At 39.5% G+C, this 20,671-nt stretch overlaps 1 long non-coding RNA gene across 1 annotated transcript; it reads right to left on the bottom strand.

The window, feature by feature from the left end:
- Nucleotides 1–749: 749 nt before the first annotated feature.
- Nucleotides 750–19,350, bottom strand: LOC121067678. Its single transcript, XR_005818381.1, has 3 exons — nucleotides 19,307–19,350; nucleotides 1,011–1,162; nucleotides 750–883 (listed from the first exon to the last, which is right to left on the bottom strand). It is a non-coding gene; the product is annotated as an uncharacterized LOC121067678 (long non-coding RNA).
- Nucleotides 19,351–20,671: the final 1,321 nt, after the last annotated feature.

Genomic DNA, 20,671 nt, shown 5'->3' on the forward strand with positions numbered 1-20,671 from the left:
GAATTTTTTTGGCAGTAGTTTAAGAGTGGAAGGATAAAGTACACTGCTGGTCCTGCAAGCTCTCATGTCCATAGGTAACTGTAAAACTGGGATCAGTTCTAGAGATGTTCATGCAGCTATTCAGTGGAATAAAGTTAAATGTATCTATAAATGTTGGCAGCACAGGAGTGGAAGAGATCACAGCACTCCCTAGGAAAAAAAAAATCATGAATGAAAATAATGAATGAAAATCAAAATTTGCCATTTTTAACGGTGTTTCCCATCAGATTTATTTTTGACATTTTCTCAGAGCATACCAGGGAAATGCAGGCCTAAGAAACTCTGGTATAGTCACTTTGTTTTAAAATGCTTATATGATTGGTAAGACATATGGTTAGATGTATATTTTGACAAATTTAGAACTCACTTTTTGGAGGATTATTTTTCAGCTCTCATTTAAAATAACATATTTATTTAGCCTGAATCTTTTATCCTGATAACACTTCCAGCTGCTTACAAAAAGGCTATGTGTTTTTATCGTTGCCTCTCTTTTACATCTGTTTATCCTAGACTAGTAAGCAGTTTAATCTTTCCTTTCAAAAAGCACAGTGTACTCAAAGCTTTTACTATAAACTACTAAAAAAATAAAGTGAACATACCAATGAAACACAATGAATAATGGTAATGCGATAAACTATTAGGTAACCTTTTACTAGCTTGCATTATATAGATAATATCGATTATATAAGATACAAGAACATTAGCTAATCTCTATATATGTACAGATACACAAAATAATCTTCTGAAATACTGAGCCATGTGATGGAGAATTAATGGTGCCTTCCAAAAGGGGGCTGTCGGGATGAAGTAATTGTGTTCTGACAAGTCTTGTTTTCTATATTGTCTTCATAAAAAAATAAAAAAATATATAATCTGTTTTCATTTCTCAGGGTAAGCATACATACAAATTCATATTTGCTACATCTGTTCAATAATTTTGTTCCAAAATCTATAAAAGCCAAAATACTAACCACTTTTGTCTGTCCCATGTTGCTTCTCTGGTAGCATTCATATAGTTCTCAGGAAATACGAAGTCCTCAGATGTTACATGAACTGTCCACAAAAGCTTGAGCAATTCTTCAGAAAGATTCTTAGAGAGACCATTTTCACAGCACTGAATTTCCTGGAAATAAAAGTCATCATTCTCATGTTGTGTAACGTATAGGGTGGTCTTGCTGACTTCAGTGGGTACAGTGAGCCTTGCGCCAGGTAATAAACTAATCAACTCTAACCCTGTTTAGCTGGAAAAGAAAGACTGGAAGGAACGGAGAAGAAATACGTTTTTTAAAATGTGAGTGTGGAGGGGAAGAAGGAGATTGTAACAAGGTGGATGTGTTGTATCAAACCTTAATGGTATCAGTTCAGTTTTGTTCCATGTAAGCCTAGGAAAATCAGCATTTCCTCAGCTCCACATCTTTAGTATGGTAACACTCCTCCCGCCCAGCCAACATCTTTTCTATTTTAACTGGAGGCCCTTCAGTACAGAGGCTCTCGTGGGTGTATGAGCAGCATCCAGGCCAATGGGGGCTGGTGTTCGCACAGGGTCTGGTCTAATAACCTGGTAATGTATTACTTGCCATTCAAATTGATCTTTGCCAAACCCGCTCTGAAATGGGCAGTAAATTGGAGATGATAGCTTAAAAAAACTGCAACTGAGAATTACAGTTGACAAAACAAAGATGATCAGTCAGGTCTCTTCTCTGTCCCTGAAGGATGTCATGGGTAACTCAATTAAGCATAACTGAATTACACCAAAGCAAAGGAATGGTAAATCTGGCCTGATGTATGCAAAAATGAATGGTTGCAGAGCAGCAGGTACCCAGGCCATGTCTGAACTAAAGATTTCTGGTGAGGTGGCTGTACAGTTGATTGAGAAGGGATGTTGAGTGTGAGATGAAAGTCAAATTAAATCAGTATATTTATAGGGAGAACATTAAATATTAGTGAAATGACAAGAGGAGGACAACGCAGATGAGCTGAATGAGGCAGAATTGGTTATACTGTTTTATCTGACTTAAAAGTGTAGTTGAGGGGAAATGACGACACTGGATTGGTAGGACATATATAAGATAGCTTCTTCACACTATCAGAAAATGAAAAAAAACAACACATTCATGCTAAATAGCATGCAAATACTAGTAGTAAATTGAGTTTATATCAGCATGTTATAGAGCTCATTTCTATTATATCATCTTATAGTTTATGGTGTTTTTTGTTGTTGTTGTTCATTTGTTTTTAATAGAAAATGCTTCTTGCGTAGATGTACATATGCTTTCTCCTTCCAAAATGGCAAACTTTCGCTCGGCTTTGAGTTTACTCATTGTCATTAAAAAAACCTTTATTTTTAAAATATATTTCTGAAGCTATCAGTGCTTCATGGAGCATTAGAAAGCAGTCAGTTCAAAGGCATTGTATAGCTTGTATCTCTCTGTCTAGCCCACCTCTGCTCAGAGGGCAGTCCATCAGCAGGCCTCAGCAGCAGTACCCTGGGTGAGCTGTGCCCATGTCGCAACACCTACATGGAATCTCAGACCAATGCACTTCACCCAAATGCAGCCTCTCTGTCAGATCTGTTGCTTCTCTGTCAGATATGTTGCATGAAAGCCTGAGGAATGGAGCAGGGATCTGCTGGGGAACCTCAGCCATGGCTTGTCTGTGTGCTCAAGAGACAATGATCCTGAGAGTCTCCTGTCTTGGCAGTTCCCCCACCCTGAAAGGAGCTGGGCCTGTTCAAGGCACCATCTTAGTGAGTGACCAATGCTCCTCCAACCAGTCTGACAGGCTTCATTAGGCCATGAAAGAAAGGCTGCTTTTCATTTATGAAACAGTTTGGTTTTTTTTTTGAAAGACAACCATCTCCCATCTAAAGTTTCTTCATTTGCTCTTCTCTTGCTGACTAGAAACACTCCTCAATGCAGAGCTGCTGCCTCAAGGACACCTATGCAGCCCCCAGCTTTCCCCCCATCCCAAACACACACCACACTCGTGGTGTGTAACGGTGCACATGCCAAACACCATGAAGGATTGCTTTGTCAATGGCTTTTCTATGACTTTCTAAGCTATAGCAGAGCCTTCATGTCTGTGTTTGCTAGATGTTTTAATATAATATGAGGAATTTGTTCTGTGTCAGCTATTTTAACGCAAATTATAGTTGCTGTCAAAGGTGCCAATTAGACTGACAAGCCTACAAGCGCAGGTCTCACTCTCCAGAAATTATGTAGTAACATATCATTTCTGCGATTGTATTGAGGCGGCTGTCAGAAACTAATTCAGCACGTGGGCCTCTTCCTACAAGGCAGAGTACATGCTTTATATAGGAATTTAAAACCCAAATGTAAGATAAGTAGTGGAAAATGTCTGCTGAGGAGGGTGAACAGAGAGATAACAATGACTCAATACTAGTCAGCCTGAAAAAAGTAACCCCAGCCTGTCTGCTGCTTGAATTTTAACAAGTGTAAGCTTTTTGTCAATATTAAGATGAGACAGTTTTGAAGGAGGTCAACGTTTGGAGGCCTCTTCTACATGAGAGGAAAACACAAGAAGCCTGATATTATTGGCAAAGCCAGGGAAGGGGTCAACGGCAGACAGGAGGTGACAGTCTAGGCAGGTATTTCGCAGCACAGAAAGGGAGAGGAAGGTTTTGCAGTGGATCATAGCTGAAGTGACAAGTAGTGCTGTGATAATTTTTCTTTAGATGAATAGTTCTTTCTACCAGTGAATGCAACCTCTCTGCCCTCCTCAAGACAGTACTGACAAGCCAGAAAAAAAGGATCGTTGCAGCAGTCTTCTGGTTGTAGCAGGCAAATAAGAAATTTGTCTGCAAGAGTGGAGAGGAGAGGTAGCCAATTTATGGATGGTTATGCAGGGAATAAGGGGAAAGCTGTAGCTCTGACGCAGCTTTTGAATCAAGAAGAGAACCACTGTAAAGAACAGACTGACAAGGAAGATGGGGTGGTTTCTGCAGTGAAAAAAATAGGTTAGGAGAAAGATGAGGACCTCTGCTTTGTGGCTGAGGTGGCAGGACATCTATGAAGAGAGTCAGAGATCCAGGCCAACATTAAGGCATGATGAAATACAGAGTAATTTAAGTTAACCAAGGTAAGCAGAAGAAATTACACAAACTAGCTATGTGCCCAGTTTCAAGACTGCAAGTGAGTTGAAGTGATATAAACAAGAATATTGCCGCAGTTCATCTGTTCCATGCCTGATTTGTCAACTGCAGTCATTACTCTCCATGGCACCATCACAACCTCCCCAGCAAATGACTGCAGTGTTACAGACTGAGGTGTATATGAGGAACAAGCAGCAGGAAAAAATTAATCTGTCATTAACAATCTTCTCTCCTGGAGTGTCTATGCTTTGAGAGAGAGAGAAAAAATCTATTCCATGGATAAACTTAATAACTGAAGTTGTCTTTACAAAAGCCATATATTTTATATTTTTCAGGAAGATTTATTTTTTAATTTCTTTACAAAAGTTAATTAAGCTTTTATCTTTATTGTCTCTCACCAACTTTTGTCAGCTCAGCAAACATAAGCTCAAGTGCAAAGCAAGTTGTGTCCATTGCAGTAATAAGGACCATCAGTCAAAGTATAGCCACCTCTAATCCATGTATCACAGGATAGCTCAGCTCCTGTTCCCATCATTGGGCTGGTTTTACAAATGAGAATGTCAGTAATAACTTTTTAGGCAGCAAAAATATGCCAATGGAGAAGAGTCATTATGCAAGACATACATACAAGTCGTACCAACCTCTTTCCTTACCATAAGCAGATTGTATGCTGTCTACATGATCCATGCAAATACAAACAAAAGAAGCAGTGCAAACCTTATGTAGACACTTCTGCCATGAATGACTGCAATTACCACAGTAAATCCACCATCTGAACAGGCAGAAAATTTAAAGACAGTGAAGGATATAAACTATTTTTAAGGAAAAATTTCTTAAGTCTGAAAAGCAGCTTCTGTTTTTCTGAAGGAAGTTTACATTTGTGAATATTTTAGACATTCCAGTTTTGTTCCAACTATTATGTTATCAAAGAAGAAAGGAATCAAAATATCTAACAGTTGCCAAATCAATTCTTCTGAAAGACCTACAAAGGTGTTTTTGTTCTGTGTATTTTCTAGTTAGTGAAGCAGACCACTTTCAAACTTAGGTATACAGTTTTGCAGATTAAGATGTGTGCAGCCCTCTTAATGTAACCCAATGATTTCTATGTCCTTGAAACAAATTTTGTGGCAGCTGCTTGTGATCTAGCAAGTATGTCAGCAAAAGTGACCCATATGTCAACCTTTCGCTTCACAGCCCTCTGCTGATTGTGAAAGTAGCTCGAAAAAATTCAAAAGGTTCCGTTTCCCTCATTTTAAGTACTACCACATGTGGGTGTTCAAGTTCTTCAGCTATAAAAAAATAAAATAATAATAAAAAAAAATTATGAGGACAAATATTTGCAGGATTTTTTATAATTCTTTCTTCTGAGGAGGCTAGATGTTTCACATCAGTAGTCTTACCTAAGATACAGTGGGTATTTTTTAAAGTGTATCCCATATCTTTACTGACAATGTTTTAGGATCCCTTGTGACCATCAGAGAACATTGAACATTGTGCATTTTGTAGGCTACCCTTGTACTTCAGTGCTCAACTCCAATTGAAACTGGTTCTGAGTGCCTAGCATCTTTTGGTGGTTGTACTGGCATCTTTAATTCTAGTCTCAGGTATGAACAACTGAAGAGATATACAGGACCTAAGGTTGGAAGGAGAAAAAAAGTAGATTTTATTTCACAGGACTATGGTTTCAAGAGTAGTTTACTTAGGTGTTTTTTGTTGTTGTTTGTTTGTTTGTATTTTTACATAATTCTTTAAAAGAAGAAAAACTGTTTAAACTTCTATGCGCTTTGACAGTAAGCTGTTTTGTGGTTATAACCACAATGTATATAACATTCCTGGTGTCACACTGAAGTTGGTCTGTCAGCACAAAACAATGCCAAAAGATAACAGAGATCAGATAAGAGGTACTTTTCTGTTGAGTAAGACAGTTTTGCAGCACTGTTTTTCTTGAGTAATTAATTACTGTGATATCTTCCATTATGAAGGTCTGAAGTTCTGAAAATGTTGGAAATCTTATTCAGCCTATTTGAATGAAATTATTCAAGGCCATATTCTAAATCATATATAAAAATAAATAAAATTAAATTAAATTAAAAAAAGGTAAAACTGGTAGGATCCTCTCCATTTCTGTGTTTCTTCACTGGTCTGCATTTTTTATTTATTTATTTTTTTTTTTTGCAGATGGCATTGCAGACAATACATAATCTCTTTGCAGAATGTAACTTCAGGGCACAGCATCTTGTCAGCAATGTTTTATTGGCTCACCTGGTTAGAGCTGGTGATGTGCTGGCTTTCACACGCACACAGTTTAGACTAGCACTGCACACAGGGCACCTCAAGATAGAAACAGGAGCATCAACCCAGGTGAGGAGGGACCACTGAAATTACATATCAAAGATGGTACCATGTGATGTACAAAACCAATCCTGCATAATAACATTTAATAAGTTCTTGTGATAAGACAGCATCAGTGAAGCGTCTTGTAAATGAGTCACAATGACAAGGTGAAGTGTAAGTATAATTTTGGCATTTTTTTGAAAGATATTGCCAGGAAAGGATGTGTTTTGTTACCTCACTGTATAAATGGCACTTTCAGTGTCTGCATATTATTTCTTCTGGTATAAGAAGATGTGATTCTCACAAGTAAATAGAGGATTACTTTCTGCCAGCATGCTGACAAATACATCTTCTCCTCCATGAACTTTTCATTCTTCTGTGAAGCTGTGTTTTTACTAAGAATAACACTGGCCATGGTGAGACTAACTGTAAAATTGCTGCCATGATGTATGCAAACAGAAAAGCTACTCTGTCTCTTTTGGGTCTTTTCTACAGCAGCTAGGATTATTTATTTATTTATTTATTTTCCCCAGAGAATTTCTCCTTCATTTTTTCCTGGAGCTCTTTTTCCTGAGGCATTTACTTTCTCTGGCCATACAACAGTAATCATTCTGCATGGATACATCTGTGACCCTCTAAGAAAGGTGAATGCAAAATGGACAACCATAAATTCTATTAAAGGATCAGTGGCAAGGAATGAAATGAAAGCAACAAAATTGGCCAGAAGGCACTGACATTAGAAGAGAATCTTAATAATCCTCCTTCCCCTTTTCTCACTGAAGAAGGTTTAAAGACTTGGAGATTGTCCTTTGGGGTACATATATTGTGCAGGAAGGAAAGACTTACCAACATTAAGAGCAGTATTCCTAGTTTTGCAAAGATGTAACTGTAGCTCTTGTAAAATATACATGAGATAATCACAAAAAAAGTGAACTGCTAACAGAATAGTAATGAACACAGCGCAGGATGCAGAGATCTGCTGGGTAAGTACCTGGGGCTGAGGCATGTCCTGAGTTCCCCTCTGGTCTGATACCTTCTAGGCAGTCAAGCTCGACCTCAAAGATGAGTAGGGACAGAAAACTGCAAGGTAGCTTCAGGACAAATGCTGGAAAGAGAAAACAAAAGGAGTGGGCAGAAACAGCATCTTCTAACAGCAAGGTAGAGGTGTTTAGCCTCTGGGATGTGTACAGCAGAAGCTGTCTGAACAGTGTCCTGATTTCTCCTCTTCCTGGCAAGTACTGTGCACACATCATGGCACTGGCATTGCTATCACCACGACATTTTACCTGTGGCTAGGTGTAATGGGTTTACATGGAAAGGTTTTGGTAGCAGGAGATCACAGGGGTGGCCTCTGTTAAAAGAGTCCAGGAACTGCCCCATGTCAGATGAGGAGCAGTTTCTGCCAGCTCCAAAAGGGACCTGCAGCTGACCAGAGCCGAGTCAGTGAGCAACGCTGGTTGGGCCTCTGGGAGAACGCAGTTAAGAAAGGGAGTAAAAAACTGCTGTGCAACAGCATCTGGGAGAGCATGGAATGAGGAACAGCCCTGCAGACCCCAAGGCAAGAACAGAAGGAGGGCAGGAGGTGCTCCAGGCACACAGCAGCAGTTCCCCTGCAGCCTGTGGAGAGGCCCCTGGTGGAGCAGGCTGTCCCCCTGCAGCCCATGGGTCCCACATGGAGCAGATCTCCACGATGCAGCCCATGGGTGGAGGAGCCCCTGGTGGAGCAGGTGGATGTGGCCTGGAGGAGGCTGCGGCCCATGGAGAGCCCCCGCAGGAGCAGGCCCCGGGCTGGAGCTGCAGCCCGTGGAGAGGAACCCACGCAGGAGCAGGGGGCCTGGGGGGAGCTGCCGCCCACCTGTGGCGGACCCGTGCTGGAGCAGTTTGCTCCTGATGGATGGATGGACCCCGTGGTACGGAGCCATGTGGGAGCAATTCCTGAAGAGCTGCTGCCTGTGGGCAGCCCCGCAGGCTCAGTTCGGGAAGGACGGCATCCCGTGGGAGGGACCCCACGTGGAGCAGGGGCAGGGAGTGACCGTGAAGGAGCAGAAGAGACAAAGTGCTAGGGACCAATTACAGTCCCCATTCCCTGTTCCCCTGCACCACTCGGGGTGAGAATGTAGAAGAGGGTGGTTGGGGGGAAGGTGGTTTATTTTTCTTTTAGTTTCTCACTGCTCACTGTTAGTGATAGGCAATAAATTACATTAATTTCCCTGAGTCTGTTTTTCCCATGACAATGATTGTTGTGTGATCTCCCTGACCTAATCTCCATCCCTGAGCCTTTTCCATCGTATTTTCTCCCTCTTTCCCTTTGAGGGGAAGGGGGGTGAGAGAGTGGTTTCATTTGAGTTCAGCTGCCCAGATGGGTATAACCTCCACACGCATTCCTGCTGTCCCTCCAGGAGGGCAGTAACAGGGTCCCTGTGCAACGTGGCAAGGTTCCCACAGAGCATCACTCATCTTCACATCTTCTAAATACCTTCCTTTATTCTTAAAGATTATTTCATATGACCCGAGCACAAGATTAGGAGTACAAGTTAACTTTGGGTTTATAGGGTTTGGTATGGAGCAATAGACTACCTACTTTATTTGCGTTATGCTGTAACAATATCCTCTATGCAATACATGAGAATGGAAGAACAAAATCTATTTTGATTCTGTATGAAATTCACTCTGTAGATATTGTAGTTAACATGCTGCTTTTACATTAAATCTTTTCCTTTTTTTTTTTTTTTTTTTCCAATTTTGCATTAATGCTATCTTCTAGAGTTTACAAGTCACTATTACAGCTGGACCAAAGATACAATGCTACATCTGTGAACAGAAACCTTGTTTAAATTACACTTCAAAAAATACACCCTGTACAATAGACTTCTCACAGCCCAGATACCTCTATTTTTTCTGGCTAAATCCAGCTAATACACACACTTTGCTGGCCAGAATTTCATAGGTATAAAAGATACAGATACTGTGCCTTCATTTGCAAGCACCAACTAAGATAAAAAAATAATAAAAAAAAAAATCCGCATTTGTTCCCTGAACAAGTTTAAGATTTTTTGGGAGTTCCCATGGACATCCAAGACTTACCCACAATTTTACATATGAAAACAAGTGACACTTTCATATTTGTATTTGTCGTTATTTACTATGCTTGCATATATAGTTCTTTGTGGATGAAAACTGATTTAAAATTTCATGGTATTATTGGGACTACCTGGGATTTTGTTTTTAAGTTCATCCCTTAAAGCCAACAAATAGCCATCTGCTTTGCAAACTCTGTATTATTAGTGTCCAATGTGCTTGCAACTCCTTGAAACCAAAGGATTTTTTTTTTCCAGATATTAAATGTGTATTCATTTCATCCATGTAATTCCACTTAATACATGGAATAAAGCAAAATATTGCCAAATCACCTTCACATAAATTGCAGATAAAAAATTACCTCAGGGCCTGGAAAGTGCCTCCCTAGTTGCCTTTTAGGAGGTGAGCAACTAAATGGGGTTGTGAACCCCTTGGGGTCATAGTTTACTGTGCTCATCTGCCTGAAAAAGGAGTACTGATGGTTTGGTATGTGATACTATAGGAGATGATACATATCTGGAAAGTGTCAGAATAGGAGAAAAGCTGAGGAGACTGAACTAGGATCATGGTAGGAAAGGAGCTGGCCGGGGGAACCTGCTGGCACCCTCACGTGGAGGCAGCAGCAGCAGCTCCATGTAGGCAGAGGAGGCTGTTGGCTGGCTTGCTAGCCAGGCTGCCCCCGGCTAACAGGACAGCCTTCAAAGCCAGTGCTGGCATTTTCACCAGTCGCTGCTGGGTATATAACTGGTTGGAAAATTTCTGACAGAATAATGTTTCCACTAAAGAGACAATTCTATTAAAATTGACACATTTCACAAAAAGAAGACAGCATTGATTCATTTGGACTCTTCACATTCTAAAAATTGAACCTTCTCAATCCAATTCAGTGCTATGTAAACAATTAATCTCAACTTTACCGCTTTGATTTACCGTGCATTTAAATATTACATGAACTATCACATACACATAATATATATAGGTAGTATTCTGACACTAAAGGGACTTAGAGATTTCACTTTATGAAAAAGGCTTCACAGTATCAAAAGGAAACATTTTGATAGTAGATTCACACTACAGTTTCCACAGTGTCTATTTATAGGAAGTGTGAAAGATGAGGCTTTCCAAAACAAAATGGGAAACTAGGTTTGACTATGCAATGCACTGATCAGGTTTCTGAACACCTCTGCATGGGAAGCGGTGACTTAAGCTATGGAGTTCTGCAGGGCCAATGCTTGGAGCAGGCTTTTGATTTCCACAGTCCTGACCATTACCCATGGTTAAGCCAAGGAGCCAGCATTGCTATTGCTTTCTTTCCTCTCCTCTTGAATCTGCTGTCAATAGACTCTGCTCTGCTACATAGCCAGTAAGATGCAGGACTGACCACAGCTGCTTATCAGCCAGATCTCCCAGCCTTCTGCCTCTGCTGAATTTTAAACTGGGATGCACCCTTTTAGTTAGTGACTGACCAAACACAGCTGTTAGAAATGTAATGTTGCAGTCAGGCTGCAGGACTCAGCAATGTGGGTGTAATTGGACAATAATGATTGAGGTGTGGAACATTTCCTGGGGAACTGATAACCAGCTGGGAGGAGTTAATGTCCCGCACAGCACTGTGGCTCATTAACCTCTAGCAGATATTAAATCCCCAGAGGACATTCCTTGTAGAGGTTGTTGCTGCTATTTGAAAGGGGGATGAGGCTGTATTTTGTTTTCTTTATACCGACCAGTTTGTTGTCACCTGTGTTATTTGCTTGATGGTGATTTCTTTTGCTTTGCCAGAGAGAACTATAAGATTTGTAAATCTCCTCCATTAGCCATAGTAAAGGTCTTGAAGTCCCCAGTTGGTAACTAGTAGTTCCCGCACAGCTGTGCCTAGCTGGGCTAACTCCTGGCCCACAGGTCAACCCCGGTGTCCCTTACTGTGATACAGTCCCACACTGACAGTGGAGGTATCTACTTTTCCATAGGTGAAGCAATGCAAGTATGAGAAAGCGAAAGGTAGAGGATGATATATGAGGCCTTTTAATTTATTCAGGGAAATTTCAAGGAATCCTGTAATTCATAAGCTAACATTGATTACTTGATAAAGAGAGCTGTCCCACAAACTAGTTCTGAAAAGAAAAAGATGTAAAAGTATAATAATAAAAGTTATCTATGGATGTACCTTTGTCAGAGAAGCTCAATAACATTATCAACTAAATCCAAGTTTTCCAACAGTATTGGAAGCTAGTCTTCCAATTTTTATTTGATCCAATAAAAGAGATTGCATACAGTTTTATGTCATATTTTGGTACATTTTGAAGTTATTTTCTACTCAGAAGGGAAAATACTCACTGGAAACATCCTAATGAAAACCCAAAGCTTTTCTTTCCAACCTCTCTCCTAAAAACACCAGGGACAGCTCTGGAAGTCAGCATCAGTTAAAACTGCCATTGCTGGCTGTCCACTGGAAATTATCTGAAAGTAATTTCTTATGGAATTACATGATACAATTACATCAAAGGTGTATTTGGTCCTGACTACAAGAAGGAAGGACAGAATCACGGTGGATATTGTGGTATTTACATCTGAACATATGGCTTACCAGTGGACTTGGAATTGTTCTCTTTGTATCTGCACTGGGAACATGAGGGAAACTCGTTAATAGCGGAAGGAATTAAAAAGGCAGAGACTAAGGACAGCTATCCAGTGAGGTGCAGCCGTTATATATATAATCAGAGCACTTGCCATGAAGTCATTTAAAAAACACACACTGCTTTATAGCTTGTCCTTGAGAGAAATTCTCATTTGAATTACTAGTGTTGCTGAGAAACTTTGCAGTGACGTGCTTTTATATTAAAGGACAGATAAACTTGGGCTCCTGTTGTAGAAAAATTCCACTCAATAACAGGGCTGTCTCTGAAAGAGAGGAGGCTTGAAAAGTTTTTAAATTAAGCTCCCTTGTACTGGTAACCTTGACAAGAACAGACTAATGTGGCTGGGCCAGCCTAACTTGATAAGAGCAGCTTGTCTGTGGCAAGGCTGTGTGGATGCTTGGCACCTGGGCTGTGTTGGGCTGGAGGGGTGTGTGTACTTGGGAGGGCAACCAGCCAATGTGACTGAGCCTAACAGATATCACAAGGGAAGCTGGAGTTGCATGAGGAATGTTTTATGGGCAGAGTTTTGACCCTCAACAAGCCAAGCAGTTATTAAGACTGGGACTATGGGCCACTTTGCTGATGCAACGGGTTTTGTTCACTTTTATGTACAGGGCTATTTTATATTTTCCAATTAAAGTTGTTTGCCATTTGGTCTTCCAAAAGATTCTCCTGTGATCTTAAAAAGTTGAAGAATACCTGGAAAGCAAATGGGAAGGTCACAGCTTGAGTCCCTAAACCATAAGAATAGACACATTTTTGGACAGGGAAGATTTAAAGTAAGACCACTTGGAAAACTAACTCTGGTAGTCGCCGTTGACATCTGGTACAAGGTTACAAAATAAAAAGGGGAATAGATTGAAACATATGACCTCAATGAAATAGCTGTTCTTGTGGCATGGTGTCCGTGTGGAACAGTATAAGACAAATATACTTAAAGAAGAAGAAAATAGACTGACCACTACTCTCAGGATGCAATAAAATACCAAAGAATATTATTCCTCTCTCTTAAACTCTGTAAGTGTATTACAAGTAGAATGAGGACTGAACTTGAAGAACAGAATAATACTTTAAAGAACAAATAATAGGAAATTGGTTTCTTTCTTTCTTTCTTTCTTTTTTTTAATATATATATTGTCTCAAATCACTTTTATTGTTCTTCATCTAAAGTGCAAGAGAGCCTCAATGTGTGTGTGTGATGCCAAAATACTCTTCAGATGAGAATTAATATTCTACCCTTGTAACAGAAAAGTCATTCAAAAACTGTCATAAATGATATACCTAATACCATAAAACAGTTCTGAGACTGGGTGAAGTGAGGGCTTGAGGCTTCTTTTTTTATATTTCTTGAGTTCTTATGGGGCTTTCTCTTCCACAGTATCTTAAAATTTGTGACCTTAAGAATTCATTCTCCTAATACTTTGATGTTATTATGTCCAATTTGATAGATAAGAAATAGGCCCCCAAAGAGTTCAAGGAACAAGTCCATGAGACGTAACAGTTTGGAGTCCTAGAGTCTTGGTGGTCTTCCTCAATCTTTCTGCTTACCTCTTTGAGAACTACCAGGTTACAGCCTATATAGTACACCCATTCTGCCTCTTGAATGTGCTCTTCCATTATATAGATGTGAAATCACTGGGTAACAAGAACACATCTAACCTCTCAGGGTCTCAATGGGGTAATTTGAGTCTGGTCCCCTCTCTAAGACCCGTTAATACTTTTTATTCATTTATGGTCATCAAATACATGCTTAGCTGAGGTTAGTTTATACTAGCAGGGCTCTCTCAAGAATGGTTATTTTAAATTAAAAAAGGATTTATGCCTTCTGAGCCTTTCAGGGCCCCAGCCCTGTGAAGTGGTTTGGTACTTCAGATCACTAGGCTAAGTAGGCTAACATCTGGAGTCCTATATCAAGTGAAGCTGTGTGTTACTCAGTAGAAGGGTAAAATTTAAGAATGCATACTTGTGTCTGAAGCATTTCCCATTTACAAGCTCAATGCTCAAGCTATTGGAAACATCCCAGTAAAACAACAGCTTCCCCAGGGAGGAGAGGAGGTTCAAGGCTGTTGCCATTCAAGCATCTGATTCAAAACTGTGCTTTCAGTCTGTGAACTGGAGTCATGGCAACCCAGAAGGTGAGTCCTTTTGTATGTCTAGCCTTATATGACTGGCCCAGCTGGGCAGCAAACTGAATAAAAGGCTGCAGCCCAGATGGATAATTGACTATTTGAGGACAGAGCTGGGTCATTCACACTGAGAAAGAATCACTTTGTTTACAGTTAGCCATGTTCAAGTTAGATATCTGTTATTGTCACATAAGTATCTCCTTAGCTGATGGGAAGAGAGAAGACTAAACAAAATATTCTTAAGAAGTGCCTTTATGGTTTATGAAAAGTTCCTAGATGAAAGACCAGAAAAAGTCCCTTAACTTTTTGATGGTTAGAGCTGGAAAATACAAATTCTCTCCCCTCACCCCCTGCCTTTTTTTTTTTTTTTTTTGGTATGATTAATATTACCAAGAATAGATTCTAAAGCAGTACTGCGAAACACCTGGTTTTCATCAACAAGAAATCTACCATTCACACATCAGTCATATGTATGCTTATTTAGGCTAATAGCCAAATGACATGGCCATAAAGTCAGAGATATCTCCCTAGCAGGAAAACAGTCTGTTAGAAATGGTGATAGGTTAGGTAAAAGCACCTGGACTAGTTGAAATCTCACTTATTTATTTATTATTAGATGACACACAAATCCTTTTTTTTTTTTTTTTTTTTTTTTTTTTTGTGATAAAAGTCAGAAACCTGCTTTAGGAATCATTTAGAGCATATTAAAAAAAATCCTCTTTTGTATCCTCCTGAAATATGTACAGTATAGTTCCATGAGACAGCACCAGACAAAAGTGGAGAGGGGGGGCTTTGTTGTGTTTTCACACTTGGTTTGCATATAATATGAGGATAACTGTCGATGACAGCATTTAGCTAGTTGAAAGAATGAGTTTTTCCAGTGTATTCTTGCAAAATTCTGTTTTCCAGCAAATTCTTTAGAAACCATTTTCTCAGAGTAGAGCAAATGGATTGCCAGAAATCATGAAAACAAAATGACTGTCACCACTGATTAATGAAAATAATATGCATGCTTGTAGGCGCACACTCACTAATCACATTTCCCATACACAAACCCTAATCTTATATTTACATTCAAAAATACTTATTTTGCATAAAAGGGAACAACAAAAGAAGCTAAAAGTAAATACTCTGTGGGAGAACACATCTCCTCTGCAGCAGCCTGTGTCTGAACTGAAGATGTGACAGTAGCAGTCTCCAGCTGATACCATATTCCTAGTGACTGAATGGGGTTATACAAAGAAAAGAAGAGCATGATATTTCCTACACATCATCACGCTCTTAAATTCTCCAGACCAGGAGGTAAAAGTGATGGTTAACAAACTGATTAAAGTTAAGCGTTAGCAAGTAACTCTTTCTTTGATCTTTTAGCAACATTAAACCCTCCAACTCTCTAAAATAGACACAGTGAAGACAGAACTGATGTAATTCAGTGCACTGTGTATTTTTAGACACTACAAATTGTACTCAAGACAAATCCCAGCCACATGCTTCTAGACCCCCACCTTTCTTCTTTTCTAACAGTCTCAACAACTTCCAAAGGCTGTGCACGTCCCATCTGTAGCTAGGAAAACAACAAAGACAGCTATGCGTACAGCACAGTGGCCATCCTCTCCTCTTCTCCCTTCTTTAGCCCTGGGCCCAGCTGGCACTAGACACCTCATTGTGCAGATGGTGGCCTTCCCACTCTTGCAGTCCTTTCTTTTCCTTGGCAAAGACTGACAGCTTTCTGGTGAGCATCTAAATTAATTTATCTTAGGGAGTGATGTCACCTCTTCAGTCCTATCATGAAGTCCTGGTGAATGGTAATAAAAAGGAAAGGAACCAAGACTTGAGGAACATGTTTTGTGTGTGTGTTTTGTTTGGTCTGGGTTTTGTTTTTTCCTTCATTCCCCAGTTTCTGCTGTAAGCCCATGGCACACAGCCTTAGGTAAATGAATAAGGTTTAATGAGAACACAACCTGCAACCAGACATATATTTGTATGGCACATAACAAATAACCTCTTTTGCCTTTTCATTATGTGGATGAAACTCAGAGCATATGGAAATGACAAGTAGTAATTGCTGAGCAGCCAGCACTTCCATAGCTGGTTGGACTGCTCTCACATTCAAAATCTTCTGACTTCCTTTCTGACAGTGCACCTGAACGAGAATCTCAGATCTTCAAGCTTCCTCTTGAACTTTGCAAAGTAAAAATGAACTACTAGTGAAAACGGTACAGTGGCAGACCACACTGAGCAAATGCAATATGGAAAGTGTTGCACTATCTGGAATGGCTAAGAACAGAGCTTTACAATGTTGTAACTGCATCCAAGGAAGACATGCAAAATAGCTGTAGGCAAGGGGCCTGTTTTTCCAGTCATTTTGAAGTATTTTTATCTCAGCTACATCTATGTAACAAGCTCTGTGAGTTAGAAAGGAATGCAAACCTGGAAAGGAAAGCCCTCCTGCAAAGGAGTCCCAACACTTTCCTTCCTGTGTGTTCTGGTTTCTGCCCCCACTGTACAAGCCAGCAAAAACACAGCTGGGAGATTTGCTGGCTTTGGCACTGTTGAGGGACTTCACCGTAACTTCACATGTAGGATGGGAATCTTCTTTTCTCTGCCTTTGCAACATGATGAAGAGAGCCAAGAAAAGGCTAGCTGGCAAGCGGGTTTTTCTCCACTCTTTTAATAAATCTATATGCACATTTAGTGTTTCTAAGTGTGTAGAATTCCATTTAGTGTTGGAATTTTAGGAATATTCTTTCTGTTGGTACTTTCTGGTACAGTACAGATTACCAATTTTATACAATCACATATTTGTCCTAAAACCAGATCTTAAAGTGCATGATCCCTAGAAAGCATGATTTATTTATCCTCTGCTAGCAAGGGCAGTAAAGCCAAAGTTTTCATGGGGAAAGTTTCTGGTTGGGCATAGACTAACAGGGGTGTTTTGTGGCAGGGTCAGTTGTGTTCTGGCAACACAACTAAGAAATATACTCTCACTTCCCTCTCAGTGACATACAGTCAGTGACTTCTCTTACCCAGCATCCTGATTGTCTGAATTCAAACTACCAAGGGAAAACCTACATTTCCTATTGCTGAGAACCTGTCACTAACTTATAGCCACTCACTTCAAGTAGAAAACACTGGTCTGCATTTTTGTAAACAACTCCCTTAGATATGAAGGGTCAGTGGAACAGTATCTCTCTCTTACATTGCCAGCCACTCATCCATATGAAATATCAGTTTAGTGAGAAATTATATAAGTAAGTCTGCTTTAAAATTTGCATTTACAGAAGGCCTTCTGATTCATCTAGTTTTAGTTCAGAAAAAAAATGTATTTTGTACAATGTGATTTTTCTTTTGACAAATTTTATAGTTTTCCTTCGTTTTTGAAAAGAGACTTTTTCTCCATTTCCTTAAGCTCTTCTAACTTATAAGAGAAATATTCATGGATTTACATTTTGAGTGGCAATCTTTCTTTGCAATGTTTATGACCCTGACAAAAAGAGAAAAATATTAAAGATTTAAAGTTATTGCTAGAGTTTTTCATAGGTGAGTTTCTCAAAGAAATCTAATATCAAACAAAGATTCTTTATTTCTAAAAAAAACTTGATTTTGGATCTGGACTCCTTATGGAAATAATACCATAATACCAAAGAAATAGTAGGGATATTGGAAAACACGGGTCATAAACAGAGGAAATAATTCAATTTTGAATAGGAAGGAGCTGGAACAACCAGAATCATACAGGAAAATGAGGATAGAAAACCTAGGACAGTGAAATAACACCCAATATATCATTTTCTCATTTCAATAGACAGCAATTAAGGAGACAACATTGAATTGGTTGGGTCATAGCAAGAATACAGACTCATTTTCCTTTTGCAAAGAATCAACTATCACCAGTTCTTCAAAAAACTCATCAACTCAAGCACCAGCCAACATTCTGTGGGTTGTACATATTTAACTTCACAACTGTTTCTAAAACAAATACTGAAGTCCCATTTTCCACTTTTATAGTGCACATCTACCTTCTGGTAAAAACTCTAATTTTCCCAGAACTTAAGGATGATGTATTTAAGTGGGAATTCAGGACACTGTATTTGTACACACCATGATGTAGAGCAGGTGGGAAGAGAGTGGGGAATTGGTGATGGAGGATAATTAATGGTCTGGACTACGTGTTGCCAATAGTCCATTTGAGGAAGAGTCAACATCAGGAGTAATGTTTACCTAGGCTAGGAATTCAGAAATTGGGAACGTCTGGTGTTGTTTTTTTTTTTATTATTTTATTTTTTATTTTATTTCATTTTTTTTATTAACAAGCATATCTATATGGCAAAATGAAAGGAACAATGTAAAAACTGGATTTGGTTACTATAAGTGAGAGCCTCCTCCTCCTCTACAGGAAGTGTGTTTTTCATTCTCCCTCTTTCTTTTTTTTTCGGTAAAGATATATCTTTTTTTTTTTTTTTTTTTTTTTTTTTTTTTTTTTTTTTTTTTTTAGCTTTAGATTACATAATCCTGTAATGCTTTACTGCTTTTTTAATTAGTCTGTTATCACTATCTTTCAAGCAGCATTTCTGAGCAATCCTGCATGTCTTTTAATCCATTCTGTTCAGGGTAAACTCTGTGACTTGTTTTCTGTACAAGTATTTTCCAAACAAAAAACTGTCATCATCCTTTGTGTCTTAAATTATCTGCTCTGCAGTAGAAAGAAGGCATGACAATTCTAACCTTCTCAGGTATTTGTAGCCAGTGCGATATTGCAAAATGTCAAAAGCATTTGAGCAAAAATTTTAGAGCATGCAGAGAATGTAAGCTACTTTAAAACACTGAGCTTGCAGTGATTGGTACATCCAGCAACAATACTCTACCATGGCCTTTTAAAAGCATTGAATGCCTAGTGAAAAATACCATACAACTTGGAAGCCAATTTTTAAGTATTTTGTGTGGCTTCTCTTTGTGAAGGAAGGAAAAAGGCCAGCTGTTACCTTAAAAGCATTCTGTAAGAGGCACTCCGCAGCTACATTTTTACTGTGAGTTCTCTCTGTAAATTAAACAACAAATTTCCACAATTACCTAAACAGGTAAATGCTGAATTTTAAACTTTCAGTAGGTCTTTTCAAAACTACTTCTGTTTCTCTTCTTTCAGGGAGCTTTGGTTTCTCTAATAGCCACAAGAGTGAGGAAAGAAAAGCAGAGTATAAAGGTAAATTCATTAGTTTTTACTCCAACAACAAAAAAGGACTAGAACTGCAGTTTTTGGAGAAAGAAATGAGATACAGGACAAAAGGCAGGCTTAATGCAGGGCTTTTTCAAGGATACAGTTTTAACCTTTCCATTTGAGACTGAGCATGTTAGCAAGGTTAGTTTGGGCTCAGTTACGTCTGTCTTAAATACCCAGAATTTCAAAAACTGTTTGCAAAGGCCACAGGAATTCTGAAAAAGGAAATAACTAGTATAGATATTGTCTATACCACCATGCTTGGAGGAGCCCAGGATGTTAACTCTCTGGAATTATGTTAACTCTCTAGAATGGTTGCCATACACATAGAACTGCATTCAAGTCTGCACATAACTCACTGTGCTTTACTTGCGGGAGAGTCTTCTGCTCCACTACACACACACAGTCCCACAGACTCTGTATACACACACACACTTTAGGGCATGTCCTACGGCTGTGGTGGCTACCTCAATGCTGAGCGTCTTCTGAAAGGAGACCAGAGCCAGAAGTAGGTATGGCTATAACGCCCTACCTACCATGCTCACACGTGGGCTATCCTCACTAGTAAGGATGGTTGCTCCTTACTGTTTGCTGGTCCCTTCTCACATCTTACTCCAGTGCAAAAGAATCAGCCCAGGTCCTCTACAGTCACAGAAGAGGAAGTTCAATTCTCACAATAGTCATGGAGTTACACTGGGTTACCCACTGGCTATCTACTTGCCTGGTTAGCGCCTACGCTAACTCTGGTTAGAGTGGGCTGTATTTTATTTACACACTTCTTTTGCTTGTGTATATATTTTAACTTTTAGTCCTTGGTTATTCATTTATTTTTTTACTATCTTATCGATGTCGGTTCCTGCTCTACAGCTAGCATCCATATCAGCCACGCAGTCAACCTTCCTTTCACCATGCGAGCTGCATACATAACTGTCTGTTAGTCTGGGGGCTGACATCTAACCTCCTTCTCTTATTTTATAGGAAGATTCCAGTAAGACTTTGACAGTTCAAGCTGGTGTGAAGTGCTGTGGTCCAACTTGTTCCAGGTTACCATGGTCTTCTTCCATTTCTGAAGCCAGCATGACACAGGATGCTAGAGGTGTACAAAAACACCACCAAACCCAATGCCTTGCAC

Source organism: Cygnus olor, chromosome 3 (assembly GCF_009769625.2).
Source record: "Cygnus olor isolate bCygOlo1 chromosome 3, bCygOlo1.pri.v2, whole genome shotgun sequence".
Taxonomy (NCBI): Eukaryota; Metazoa; Chordata; class Aves; order Anseriformes; family Anatidae; genus Cygnus; species Cygnus olor.